At 36.8% G+C, this 14,739-nt stretch overlaps 1 long non-coding RNA gene across 1 annotated transcript in view; it reads left to right on the forward strand.

The window, feature by feature from the left end:
• Positions 1 to 550: 550 nt before the first annotated feature.
• LOC106082013 (uncharacterized) overlaps positions 551 to 14,739 on the forward strand; it is a 167,496-nt gene continuing 153,307 nt past the window's right edge. Inside the window, exon 1 of the long non-coding RNA XR_001220443.2 lies at positions 551 to 827. This is a non-coding gene — a long non-coding RNA (uncharacterized LOC106082013). The remainder of the gene's footprint in view (positions 828 to 14,739) is intronic.

The following is a 14,739-nucleotide window of genomic DNA, read 5'->3' on the forward strand; positions in this document are numbered from 1 at the left end:
GTTCCTAGAAGCTTTAATTTTTGCAGGTTTGACAGAAGCTTGGTATGTAAAATAAAATTATGCCCTTCAACTTAATTTAGTTTGTATAAATTTTTAGCAGAATCCATGGTGGTGGGTTCCCAAGATTCAGCCCGACCGAACTTAGCACGCTTTACTTGTTTCTATTATTATAACATTTTGTTTTTTTTTTTTTTTGTCAGGATAAGTCTTTCATAGGTTGTTTTGAGTCAGGTACTTTATTGACTTTGCCCAAATTGGAAAACTAATTTCTCTGCTCGTTGCGCTATTCATATTCAAAGCGATTTATCAATTTCCCTTGATAAGTCGAAGTTTAACGATCATGTGGAGCCGTCATACACTTTTTTTACATCTGGCAATGCTATCGCATTGTTGTTATTCTGAGAGCCGCAAGAAGAACGCTAAAGGAGTTTGCCCAATCAGTTCTTAATAGACCTGTGTTGCAAGTTGTTGTGAAATTCATAAGTGAGCTTTGACTTACGAAGTGTTTGTGTTTTTTGTTGAGAAAAATATTACAAATTATTGAAGTAATTGCTTAGATCTTTAGACAGAAAAGATAAAAGCAAATAAATGACTATTTGTAATGTGTAGCTAAAGAATTTGACTGAATGTGGTGGTGGTTGGTGGTTTTGTTTACATTTCGATTGAACCATTTTTGTGGACATAAATTATGTTGAAAATTTAGTTATAAGCTGACCTGTGTATACATATGTACATCCAAAGTTGCATTTATTTAAAGTGATTTACCAGGCAACAAGAAAGAACTTTGTAATCGCGAATGTTTGGGTGTCTTCATCACTGCAATAAAGGTAAGTGATTTTCTGCATATTTTCTTTCGGCCTTTATATTTTTGGATGTTTATTGGTGTGTGTGTGTGTGTAAGTGATCAGGTGTTGTGTCGTGGGCTGTTATTGAGCAAACATGAGCAAAGTCAAATCATACAATTTATAGATGAATTCAATGAAAAGATCCAAAGAAATTAACAATTATGGCAAACGAATAGCAGGAAAAATAAGCTTAGCATAAAGAAATACAAAATGACGTATTTTAAAGGTTTTAAATGTAACATCGAAAAATTTCGTTTACCTTATCTTCATGGGCTGGAGCCGCGAAAATGAATTGTTCCTTTGATGAAGGTAGATTATGTCCGCAAGAGGAGAGAGGGAAAAAAATATGAACTTACAGCGAGTTTAAAAGCCAAAACAGTCGTCAAAAACAGAGCTCGACGCGCTCATTCTGTTTTGGCCTTAAAGCATAGTACTGACTTAATTTACAGCGAAAATACCTATTAAATTATCCGACGGACTCTTTTTTCTTTGTCAGAACACAAACAAAATGCAAACAACAACACACAACAAAGAAGAAGCAGAGTTGATTCGGACCATTTCGTGAGCATTTAATTACATTTGCAATCAAAATTGTGCGAAATTTATTATTATTTTGCTCATAGAACTCAGTACCACTTGTACGGAATGTGTTCGCATTATCTTCGTCACCATTTTTATACCCACCACCGAAGGATGGGGATATTTTCATTATAAATCCATTTCCGACCCTATAAAGTATATATATTCTTGATCAGCGTAAAAATCTAAGACGATCTAACCACGTCCGTCTGTCTGTTGAAATCACGCTACAGTCTTTAAAAATAGAGATATTGAGTTGAAACTTTGCACAGATTATTTTCTTGTCCATAAGCAGGTTATGTTCGGACTAGGCCCGGTCTTAGGCCCATAAAAGCCACATTTATAATCCGATTTTGTGGAATTTGGGACAGTGAGTTGTGCTAGGCCCTTCGATATCCTTCATCAATTTGGCCCAGATCGGTCCAGATTTAGATATAGCTGCCATATAGACCGATCTGCTGATTTAGGGTCTTAGGCCCATAAAAGCCACATTTATTATCCGATTTTGCTGAAAGTTGAGACAGTGAGTTGTGCTAGGCCCTTCAATATCCTTCATCAATTTGGACGAGATCGGACAAGATTTGGATATAGCTGCCATATAGACCGATTAGGTCCATAAAAGCCACATTTATTATTCGATTTTGCTGAAATTTGGGACAGTGAGTTGTCATATAGACCGATCTCTCGATTTAAGGTTTTGGGCCCATAAAAGGCGCATTTATTGTCCGATTTCGCCGAAATTTAGGATAGTGAGTTGTGTTAGGCACTTCGACATTTATCCTGCAACTTGGTCCAAATCGGTCCAGATTTGGATATTGCTGCCATATAGAACGATCTCTCGATTTAATATTTTGGGCCCATAAAAGGCGCATTTATTGTTAAGCCCCCCCCGCAAATACTTCTGCAATTTGGTTTAGATAGATCATGATTTGCATAGCCGATTTTAAGTCTTGGCCCAAAAAAAGGCGCATTTATAATCTGATTTCATAGAAATTTTACACAATGACGTACGTTAGGCTTTTCGACATCCGTGTCGTATATGGTTTATGAGTTGTACTTATTAGTATATGGTTCAAATCGGAATATAGCTGTTATGGGGCATTTTTCACCGGATTTTGACTAAAAGGTGGTTTAAATATATAGCCGAGGTGGTAGGTATCCAAAGTTCGTCCCGGCCGAACTTAACGCCTTTTTACTTGTTTTATGTGTGTTCTGACAGTTGTTCGTGTGAAAAGCCGATGCCAGTACTGGGCTTCACAGTTATTGAGCGTTGTGGTCAAGATATACTCATTTACAGGTAGTGGCAGTTGCCCAACAACAAAATGTTGAGTGCACTATCTGTCAAAATCAGTGATATGTGCAACCCTGATTTAGGGTATGTTACTAGTTCGCGCCATTTTTTGTTGTTGCTATGTATCATGGTTCTTAACTATAATACACACACATAATCAAAACTCGTTGACAGATAGTGTACTTTGCGAGAAAAAATTTTACTCAGCTGTTTACGGTACACTACCTGGTAATTATGTCATGGTTGTGGTTTCGTTCGCTAGCATGAGATGTTTGAGTCAGACGAATCACTCATTCGAGTGGCACAGACACACTGGTGGGTAAACGAGAAGTATTTGAGATATTTTTGTGTTACGTTCCATAAATTATACTTTAATCTGTTATGACTTTAAAACTATTTTCCCCCGTTTTCCTGTAAATATTTAACCTCTGCGGAAGGAGAAAACAAAATAATCCTAAACAATTTTCTAAACTATTTCTACCTTTGAACTTTTCGGCCAATAAAACCTGAAGTATAAAGGGGTGGTTTTGTTTGGCTAAATAATAAAAACATAATTTGTTAAGACACGTTTATTCAAATCCCATGGAATACATATTTTAGGGTTGAACCTTTGTGGCAAATGATGCCAGAGTGCGGCTTAGGGGTCGCATTGTTTATACTCTCCCCGTTGTTTTCCAATTTTACATCAAGTATTTATACTTGCATTTAATAAGCACATAAAATATATGTATAAACGAATATTATCAATAAAATCAAAACTTTCTTTTTCAAAAAAAAAAATAAAATGTTACCAACTTTTTTTATTATATTGTTGTGTTGTGGTTTAGTTTAGTAGCTGTGGCAAAATTGCTTCTTTATATCTCCATGATAGTGGTTTTGTTGGTTTGATGGCTCGCTTAGCTCAGGGTGCAAGGGCATGTCTCCCGGAAAGAATGCCATAAAAAGTTCCCATCGATGATAAATTGAAACGTTTTCATTTTCATTTCCAGCGGGAGTATGAAAATTCTTTTAAATTGTGTTTGCGATAAGATTGTGAATGGCAAACATAACGTTGATGGAGAGCAGAGAATTGGTAGGCACAGTGGGACAAACAAACTATAAATTATAATTGTGTATGAAAACAAAATAATATTTATTTTAAATATTGGGTTGTCCAAAAAGTAATTGCGGATTTTTTAAAAGAAAGTAAATGCATTTTTAATAAAACTTAGAATGAACTTTAATCAAATATACCTTTTTTACACTTTTTTCTAAAGCAAGCTAAAAGTAACAGCTGATAACTGAAAGAAAAAAGAACGCAATTACAGAGTCACAAGCTGTGAAAAAATTTGTCAACGCCGACTATATGAAAAATCCGCAATTACTTTTTGGGCAACCCAATATTTTGTACTTAAAGTCACCAGCATGTGAATTTTCGTTGTTAATAATCAAACATGACATTGGTGGAGAGCAAAGAAACGCTAGTATAGTGGCTTAGTATACTGAAAGGAAAAGGACGATACTTCTTCAGTTTGGTGTATAATTTAACCATGAACCGTCTTACAAACGAACAATGCTTGCAATTTTTTTAAATTTTATTATCAAAAAGCGTGCTCTGTTAAAAAAGTTCATCGCGCGCTTCTTCCATTTCATTGACGAAGCTCATTTTTGGCTCAATAATACGTAAATAAGCAGAATTCTCAATTTTGGAGTGAAGATCAGCCAGAAGTATTGCAAGAGCTACCAATGCATCTAGAAAAAGTCACAGTTTGGTGCGGTTTATGAGTTGGTGGCATCATTGGACCGTACTTCTTCAAAAATAATGCAAATCGTAACGTAACTGTGAATGGTGAGCGCTACCGCGAGATGATATCCAACTTTTTTGGCCCATATATTTCTTAAAAAATCACTCTTTAGATTGAGGCAAATAACTTTTGATAGGAAAGGACAATGTCCACAAATTTTCAAATAGCCTCACAATTTTGAAAATGCCAACCATACCTTGACAAAAACCTTTAGAGATATACTCGATTAATGAGCTCTATCTTAAAAAAATCAAGCCGAACGGTCCATAAATGACTGTTTGATGAACAATACAAAATTTCACATACTCGTGGTGACAAATTTTCAATCGTAATGGATCTACCTCTGAACTCACCAAGGTCCTCAAATTTTGAATACTTACACGGATGTTGGGAATCTTAACACAGATCATTGTGCCAAATATCAGTGAAATAGGGTAATAAATGAGGTTTTTATGGGCCTAGGATCTTAAATCGGAGGATCGGTCTATAGGGGGGCTAAATTAAAATGTAGACCGATTTGATCCATATTCAGCAAGGATGTCGGGAATCTTAACACACATCAATGTGCCAGATTTTAACGAAATCGGGTAATAAATGTTGTTTTTATGTGCTTACGACCTTAAATCGGGGGATCGGCCTATATCGGGTTATACTAATATATAGTGCGATCTGACCCATTTTCGGAACCGACTTCGGGGACCCTAACCCAAATTATTGTGCCATATTTCAGGAAAATCAGATGATAAATACAGCCTTTAGGAGCCTAAGATCCTAAATCGGTCTATATGACGATAATATCAAGATATAGTCCTATATGGCCCATCTTAGAACTTTACCTACCTATAGATAATATTGGGTTGCCCAAAAAGTAATTGCGGATTTTTTAAAAGAAAGTAAATGCATTTTTAATAAAACTTAGAATGAACTTTAATCAAATATACTTTTTTTACACTTTTTTTCTAAAGCAAGCTAAAAATAACAGATGATAACTGACAGAAGAAAGAATGCAATTACAGAGTCACAAGCTGTGAAAAAATTTGTCAACGCCGACTATATGAAAAATCCGCAATTTTTGGGCAACCAATACATGTAAAAAGGCGTTAAGTTCGGCCGGGCCGAACTTTGAATACCCAATACCTCGAGTATATATGTAAACCACTTTTCGTCATAATTCGGGGAAAAATGCATAGCAGCTTTATCGAAATATGGTCCGATTTGGACCAAATTATATTATTGAGAGGTCTAATGAGTATAAGTCTTTGTTCAGTTTTGTAGAACGAAATATTGGTCTTTTTGGTAGCCATATCTATATATAAACCCATCTGAACCATATACGACACGGATGAAGAAAAGCCTAACATAAGTCACAGTGTCAAATTTCAGCGAAATTTGACACTGACACTAAGACTTTAAATCGGAAAATCAGTCTATATGGCAGCTATATCCAAATCCAAACCGATCTGGGACAAATTAAGGAGGGCCATCGAAGAGCCTAACACAACTCACTGTCCCAAATTTCGGCAAAATCAGACAATAAATGCGCCTTTTATTGTCCAAAACCTAAAATCGAGAGATCGGTCTATATGACAGCTATATACAAATCTGAACCGATCTGAGCCAAATTGCAGAAAGTAGTTGAAGAGCCTTACGCAAGTCAATGTCCCGAATTTCGGTGACTTCGTACAATAAGTGCGCCTTTTATGGGCCCAAAACCTTAAATCGAGAGATCGGTCTATATGGCAGCTATATCCAAATCTGAACCGATCTGAGCCAAATTGAAGAAGAATGTTGAATGGCCTAACACAACTCACTGTGCCAAATTTCGGCGACATTAGACAATAAAAGCGACTTTTGTGGCCCCAAAACCTTAAATCGAGAGGTCGGTCTATATGGCAACTATATCATAATCTGGACCGACCTGAGCCAAATTGAAGAATGATGTCGAAAGTATTAATACATCTCACTGTTTCAAATTTCGGCGACATCGGACAATAAATGCGGTTTTTATGGGTCCAAAGCTTTAAATCGAGAGATCGGTCTATATGGCAGCTATATCTAAATCTGAACTGATCTGGGCCAAATTGATGGAAGATGTCGAAAAGCCTAACACAACTCACTGTCCCAAATTTCAGCAAAATTGGATAATAAATGTGGCTTTTATGGGCCTAAGACCCCAAATAGGAGGATCGGTCTATATGGCAGCTATATTCAAATCTAGACCGATCTGACCCAAATTGAAGAAAGATGTCGAAGGGCCTAACACAACCCACTGTCCCAAATTTCAGCAAAATCGGATAATAAATGTGGCTTTTATGGGCCTAAGACCCGAAATCGGCGGATCGGTCTATATGGGGGCTATATCAAGATATAGTCCGATATAGCCCATCTTCGAACTTAACTTGCTTATGGACAAAAAAATAATCTGTGCAAAGTTTCAGCTCAATATCTCTATTTTTAAAGACTGTAGTGTGATTTCAATAGACGGACGGACAGACGGACGGACATTACTAGAACGTCTTAGATATTTACGCTGATCAAGAATATATATACTTTATAGGGTCGGAAATGGTTATTTCGATGTGTTGCAAACGGAATGACAAAATTAATATACCCCATCCTACGGTGGTGGGTATAGAATGTATCTGTGCAAAGTTCTAGTTTAATATTTTCGTTTTTAGAGACTGTAGCTTGATTTCAACAGTCAGACGGACGGACATTGCTAGATTTTCTTCGATTTTTACCAGCACCAAGAATATGCATATATATTTATATATGAATAACTCGATGGGTTACAAACGAAATATATATATATTATATATATATTTATTTCTAAAAATATATATATATATATATTTCTAAAAATTTTTTAAAAATTGATTTTTTTGTCAAAATATGATTTTGTTTTTAAATTTCGTAAAAATTTAATTTCTATAGAAAATTTTGTTAACATTTAGCAAATTCGTCAAAATTTGATTTTCACCGAAAATTTTTCTAAATTTGATTTTTATTGAAATTTCGAGAAAATTTTATATTATTATCATAACTTTCAAATATATTATTTGTTTTAGAATTTTTTTGATAAAAAAAAATTTTACGAAAATTGTTTGTTTAGGAAGTAATAATGACAATTTTACAAAAATTTGATTCTCATTACATATTTATTTTGACATTTTGACCCACTATGCTACCCTATACATTTCTAAAAGCGTTACTATGATGCTCGTATAATTCTGATTATGACACCAGCAAGTGGGAGTAGACAAAAGGACCATAATTTTTGGCCCAAGGACTTGCCGATGGGAGGGAGAATGGTGTGTTATGTTGGCGTGGTTTGGTTTTTACAATGTCCCCACACTTTTTCCCATCTCCCGTAGTCCCACCCCACGCATAAATCCAATACTTACAACACTGCCTCCAATACTACAACAATATAATGATGATAATCACAACAACTTGACAAAAGAACAAGAAGTGTAATAAAACAAAAGCTTTTCTCTTTTTTTTTGCTTACTGATAACAAACAAAACTTTACCGCAAATTCATTTTCACATCTCCTTTAGTCCTCTCTCTCGCTTTCGCTTTCCCAAAACAGAGACATTTCTTATTTTCTTGGTCGTCATAATGATGCTATCAGCTCAATTGTATTTTCCTTAAGGATATGCTGACAACATTTTCCAAGTCTCTTGTTGTTTGTCTGCCTACATACATATGTATGGGTTGACGTTTACATATGTAGGTATTGACTGTGTAGAGCCTCAAGGATGGCATTTCCTATTCCAATATTCATATTGCGGCTTTATATATCGCTTTGATATCTTTCACATCTTCCTTCATTGGTTACAAGTCTTTCAATGATTTTTATTAGCTGCCAACACGAGGCAAGGGGGGTTTCTAATGCTCTTGGCGTTTAGTTTTTGCGAGGGGTGGGCATACTGGCTGGGCAATATCTAATGATAGTTTTCTAATGGCTTTTTGTGGCCACGGCACATGCCGATCGAATCAATGATACGGCATTATGGTATTTTCTTATCGCTCAGCATAATAGAAATGTTAGCTACCCTGCACCAAAACAAATAGGAAAAGGACGAAAAAGTGATGTGAAAGTTTTCAAAGCTGACTGGTATTTGTTGAGCCAAATGTGAATCATTTTTCATTTTGAGAAATTTGAGATTATGCCAAAATGAGAACATTGAAAAAACTGTGTCTGCCATAGACCAAATAGAAATCGACCATAGAAATCGGTCTTTTTCCTCGTTTGCGCAGAGGTTAGCATGTCAGCCTATGACACTGAACTCATGGGTTCGACTCCCGTGCGAAAACATCAAAAAACAAAGTGTTTAGCGGTGGTTATCCCTTCCTTATGCTGGCAACATTTGTGAGAAACTATGCCATGTAAAAACTTCTACCCAAAGTTGTGTCGCACTGCGTCTCTCCGTTCGGATTCGGCTATAAAAATGAGTTTTCTTAACGTTGAGCTTAAACTTGAAGCGCACAATACTCACTGATATGTGAGAAGTTTGCTCCTTGTCCTTAATGGAATTTTCATGGGCAAAATTACGTTTAATCTCGTATAAACTGACTTCTTGAGTTCGCAAAATCCTTTCATCATTTTCCCCTAAACTATCCCATATACATATAAACTTCTTGCATTTTATTTTTTATACCCTCCACCAATATATGGGGGTATACTAACTTTGTTATTCCATTTTGTAACACCTCGAAATATTGATCTAAAATTCCATAAAGTATATGCACCCTTGATCGTCTTGACATTTCAAGTCGATCTAGTCATGTCCGTTCGCCTGTCTGTCTGTTGACAGCAAGCTAATTTTCGAAGGAGTAAAGCTGGTATCTTGAAATTTTGCTAAAATACTTCCTTTTAGTGTAGGTCGGTTGGGATTGTTAATGGCCCATATCGGTCCATATTTAAATACAGCTCCAATATAAACCGATCTTGGATCGTGACTTCTTGAGACTTCTTGGCGCAATTTTTGTTCTATTTGGCTAAAATTTTTAATATTTTGTTGTGCTGAGTATGGTCAAAATCTGCTCATAACCTGATACAGCTGCCATATAAACCGATCTGGAATTTTGACATCTTAAGCTCTAGACGGCGTAATTCTTATCTGATTTGCCTAAAATTTTGTTTGGGGTGTTTTGTTATGACTTCCAACAACTGTGTTAAGTATAGTCCAAATCAATTCATAACCTGACATAGCTGCGATATAAACCGATCTGCGGTCTTGAGTTCTGGAGCTTCTAGACAACGCAGTTCTTATCCGATTTGGCTGAAATTTTGCATTTTGTGTTTTGTGTTTTGTGTTTTGCTGTGACTTTCAACAACTGTGTTAAGTATGGTTCAAATCGGTCCATAACCTGATATATTGTAGCTGTCATACAATCCGATCTGGGGTCTTGACTTCTTGAGCCTCTAGATGGCGCAATTCTTATCGGATTTGAATGCAATTTTGCATGATGCATATGCATATGAATGCATATGACTCCCAACAACTGTGCCAAATATGATTTAAACCGGTTCATAACCTGATATAGCTGCCATACAAACCGTTCTGGGATCTCGATTTCTTGAGACTTTAGAGGGCGCAATTATTATCCAATTTGGCTAAAATTTTGTACAACGGCTTCTCCCATGACCTTCAACAAACGTGTCAAATATGGTCTGAAGCGGTCTATAGCCCGATACAGCTCCCATATAAACCGATCACTCTATTTTATTTCTTGAGCCCCTAAAGGGCGGAGTTCTCATTAGAATTGGCTGAAATTTTATACAATGACTTCTACTACGGTCTCCAAAATTTACTTCAGTTATGATCCGAATCGGACCATAACTTGATATATCTTCGATAGCATAGCAATTCTTTTCTTTTATCCTTTGTTTGCCTGAAAAGAGATATCGGGAAAAAGACTCGACAAATGCGATCCATGGTGGAGGGTATGTAGGATTCGGCCAGGCCGAACTTAGCACGCTTTTACTTGTCATTATACTCTGCTTGCCTATAAAGAGATGCCGGGCAAAGAAAGAAATTATGCCCTCTAGAGGCTTCAGAAGTAAAATCGGGAGATCGGTTTTAATGGCTGCTATACCAGATTATCAACCGATTTCGACCATACTTGGCATGGCAGTTGAAAATTCTGCCAAACCGGATGAAATTTGCTCCCTTAGGAGACTCAAGAAGTCGAACCGGGCGACCGGTTTATAAAGCAGCTAAATCAGGTTATAGACCGATTCCCACTATACTTGATACGACTGTTGGAAGTTATAGCAAAACGTAACGTGTAAAATTTCAGCCAAATCGGATAACGATTGCGCCCTCTAGAGAAGTTAAATTTAGCCCATTCACAGTCTAAGCCGAGTTGCACTGAGAATATAGTTTTAAGCTCAATATAAAGGGGTCTCCTTTAGCCGAGTCCGAACGGCGTGCCGTATAGCGAAACCACTTAGTAGAGAAGTTTTAACATGGCAGGATACCTCACAAATGTAGCCAGCATTAGTAAGTGGATATCCACCGTTGAAAATTTTTCTGATGTTCACGCCGGGATTTGAACCCAGGCGTTCGGCGTCATAGGCGGACATGCTTACCACTGCTCAACGGTCGCCTACAAGGTTTAGACGGGCTTGGAATATCTGGTCGATATTAAATTAACCACGTTTCCCTCTTTGCCTTGGATGAGCTGATACTTTCATCTGATTCTCAGGAAACTGGCTTTTTATTGGCATTATCCTTGTACCCCTCCTCACCTTTGCAAATATCATTTTGAGATAACATTTAACGTCGTAGGAATTTTCCAACCTAAATTTGATCAACTTATTTTAAGAAACCACTTCAAAGAGTATCATAATCATCATCACCATCCTCCTGTTTCTCATCCACAACTCTGAGTACCAAAGATACGCCATGGGATTAGCGGCGCTTTGTGAACGAGGATATTTTGACGCATTGCAAAGCTATCAACGTTTCATGTTACAACTCCTTTACCTACGAATTGCTGCTGCTGCTTTCGTTTCGTTCTGCCCCTTGTGACTCAAGTGAAAGGATTTATCAAAGCATTCCTCGTGAAATTCTCAAGTTGCTAATTGCCGCCGTTTAGATGCCATGCCATGCCATGCCATAACGTTGTTGATGCAGAGGTAAGACTGCGGCTCTTGTTCTTCGGGAGTTATTCCTATTTTGAGAAATTGTTTGACAAATATGCGTTTTGTAATTAAATCACAGCATGAGGAAGTCGTAAGGAAAGTTAGAGAAATAGAGAGAGTGAGAGTATGGGAAGAGGTAAAATTTCAGTAATTTGTTTAATTAATGACAGTCGTCGAAGCAGCATACGAAGAATTTGTCAAAGCAAAATATGAAAAAATTGTAATTTAACCCCCCCCTGTTGTCATCTGTGCAAAAGGATGAGGGCTTTAAAGCAGGGATATCATAGATTTGAATGTAAGACCATTTTAGTTAAGCTTGTAGCATTGGCGGAGAAGAAAGGGGTTATAAAGGGGAAAAAAGCATGGAACCGATAACCAAGGCCTGTAATAGTAAAATTTTGGGGAAATTAACGCTGAATATTTGGGCACTTAATTTAACAGAAATCCCAATTTTTATACCCACCACCCAAGGATGGGTGTTCATTCATTTTGTCATTACTTTTGCAACTCATCGAAACATCGACCCTATAAAGTATATATATTCTTGATCAGCGTAAAAATCTAAGACGATCTAGCCATGTCCGTCCGTCTGTCTGTTGAAATCAGTCTACAGTCATTAAAAATTGAGATATTGAGCTGAAATTTTGAACACATTCTTTTTTTGTCCATAATCATGTTAAGTTCGTAGATGGGCTATATCGGACTATATCTTCATATAGCCCCCATAAAGACCGATCCGCCGATATAGGGTCTTAGGCCCATAAAAGCCACATTTATTATTCGATTTTTCTGAAATTTGGGACAGTGAGTTGAGTAGGCTCTTCGACATATTTCTTCAATTTGGCTCAGATCGGTCCAGATTTGGATATAGCTGCCATATAGACCGATCCGCCGATTTAGGGTCTTGGGCCCATAAAAGCCACATTTACTATCCGATTTTGCTGAAATTTGGTACAGTGAGTTTGCTGAAATTTGGTACACTGAGAGACCATTCGATATCTTTCTACAATTTGGCTCAGATCGGTTTATACTTGGATGTTGCTGCCATATAGACCGATCTCTCGATTTAAGGCTTTGGGCCCATAAAAGGCGCATGTATTGTCCGATGTCGCCGAAATTTGGGACATTGAGTTGTGTTGGGTCCTTCGAAATTGTTCTTCAATTTGGCTCAGATCGGTCCAGATTTTCATAGAAATCGGTTCAGATTTAGATATAGTTTATACGGTAGGTGTAGCACATTATACAGTCGGCACCGCCCGACTTTTGCCCTTCCTTACTGGTTTTAATTTCAAATAGAAAAGCCAAAGAACGAAAAGAATCTCAACAAGAGACTCAGACGGTGATTTCAGCCTTACCAGTGGCTTCATCAGATTGTTGTGCCACTAAATAATTACATGCTACTATCTACTTAGTAATTAGTGAGCAGGTGCGCTATAATAAAAGGTTGAATGACAAGACCCAACGTTTCATTCGAAAGGTATTCTTCTAACATTGCACTGCTCACCAATTGTTGAGTAGGTGGATGAATCTAATCTTTTGTGGCATGACAATCTGATGAGGCCGAAATCGCGATCATTGTAGCCAGCCCAATACATTTTGCACACCACATTGCTGAGACTCTTTATAGGGTTTTTGTTGTTTTGCTTTTGTATTCGATATTTGTTTCCATCTCGACGAAAGCACATTGGTCTACGTTGGAAGAAGAAGCCGCTTTTTGATGAAAGGTACTGTACCACTATTCCTGATAGAACCGATTGGAACTACGATATCCCTGGTAATAGAAGTTACATAGACTTCTATACGGATGGTTCCAAACTAAACGTTCAGGTAGGCTTTGGGGTGTACTCTAAAGATCTAGAACTGGTCATATCGAAAGGTTATCCGTACCCGACCATTGCAGTCTTTATCAAGCGGAGATCCTTGCAATTAAGGAAGTGATGGTATGGCTAAAATATAATGTCATTACGACGATTGGCATAAATACCTTCTCAGGCAAACAGGCAAAATCAAGTTTTCCATGGAATTCTAGTCTTGAAAATTTTTTTTATGTCAATCCAACAAAATCTTGAAAATGTTGTATTATTGGGTTGCCCAAAAATTAGTTGCGGATTTTCATATAGTCGGCGTTAACAAATTTTTTCACAGCTTGTGACTCTGTTATTGCATTCTTTCTTCTGTCAGTTATCACCTGTTACTTTTAGCTTGCTTTAGAAAAAAAGTGTAAAAAAAGTATATTTGATTAAAGTTCATTCTAAGTTTTATGAAAAAAGCATTTACTTTCTTTTAAAAAATCCGCAATTACTTTCTGGGCAACCTAAAAGTAAGTCAATTTGATTTTTTTAAATAAAATTTCGATATTTTTTGTAATTGTGTGACCGAAAGTAAAAAGTTTAATCATAAATGGTTTTTTCGAAATTCCATCTGTAAAATAAAAATTGGTATTAAAAAAGTGTTTAAACTCAAAAGTAACCAAATTTTTCTATGAGTGTCATATCCCCACAGCGTTTTAGCAATTCCCCCGCCAATGATTTTTAGACTTTGAAAATTTCTTCAAATTAATTTCGAGTAATGTAAAATTAAAAACATTTTTTTGAATTTGAATTATGCCAGAGACACTCACAAATCCTATCCAAAGAACCCAGCTGGTTATTGTGAAACATTTGTTTATTCAGTATCAACTTACGAGAAATTCCAACAATTTCTATAACAGTCTTGTTATCCTTGAAATTGTTGTTGTTGACTATAGGAGTATCAAATTGATTCATGACCGGCATTTGGGTGTTACGTTTCCCGTTTCCATTGCGAGCATTGTTGCAACTCAATCGAGTAGACAACCTTTGGTTTCCGTTTCCTCCATGATTTTGTGGCGCTCGCATTGACATCGACATGTCGATGTTGTTGATGGCGTTGATTTTGACTTGGACTCTGTGTTGTGTTGATAGTCATTAATCATTGCTTGCTGTTGTTGTTGTTGGCTTTATTCAATGCTTGTTGCCAATTTAAAATGACTATTTTGCCAGGCCACACCGCATTCGGGGGGTAATACCTCTTGACATTGAATCCCGGCACTTTTCCCCTATTGTT

Source organism: Stomoxys calcitrans, chromosome 4 (genome assembly GCF_963082655.1).
Source record: "Stomoxys calcitrans chromosome 4, idStoCalc2.1, whole genome shotgun sequence".
Taxonomy (NCBI): Eukaryota; Metazoa; Arthropoda; class Insecta; order Diptera; family Muscidae; genus Stomoxys; species Stomoxys calcitrans.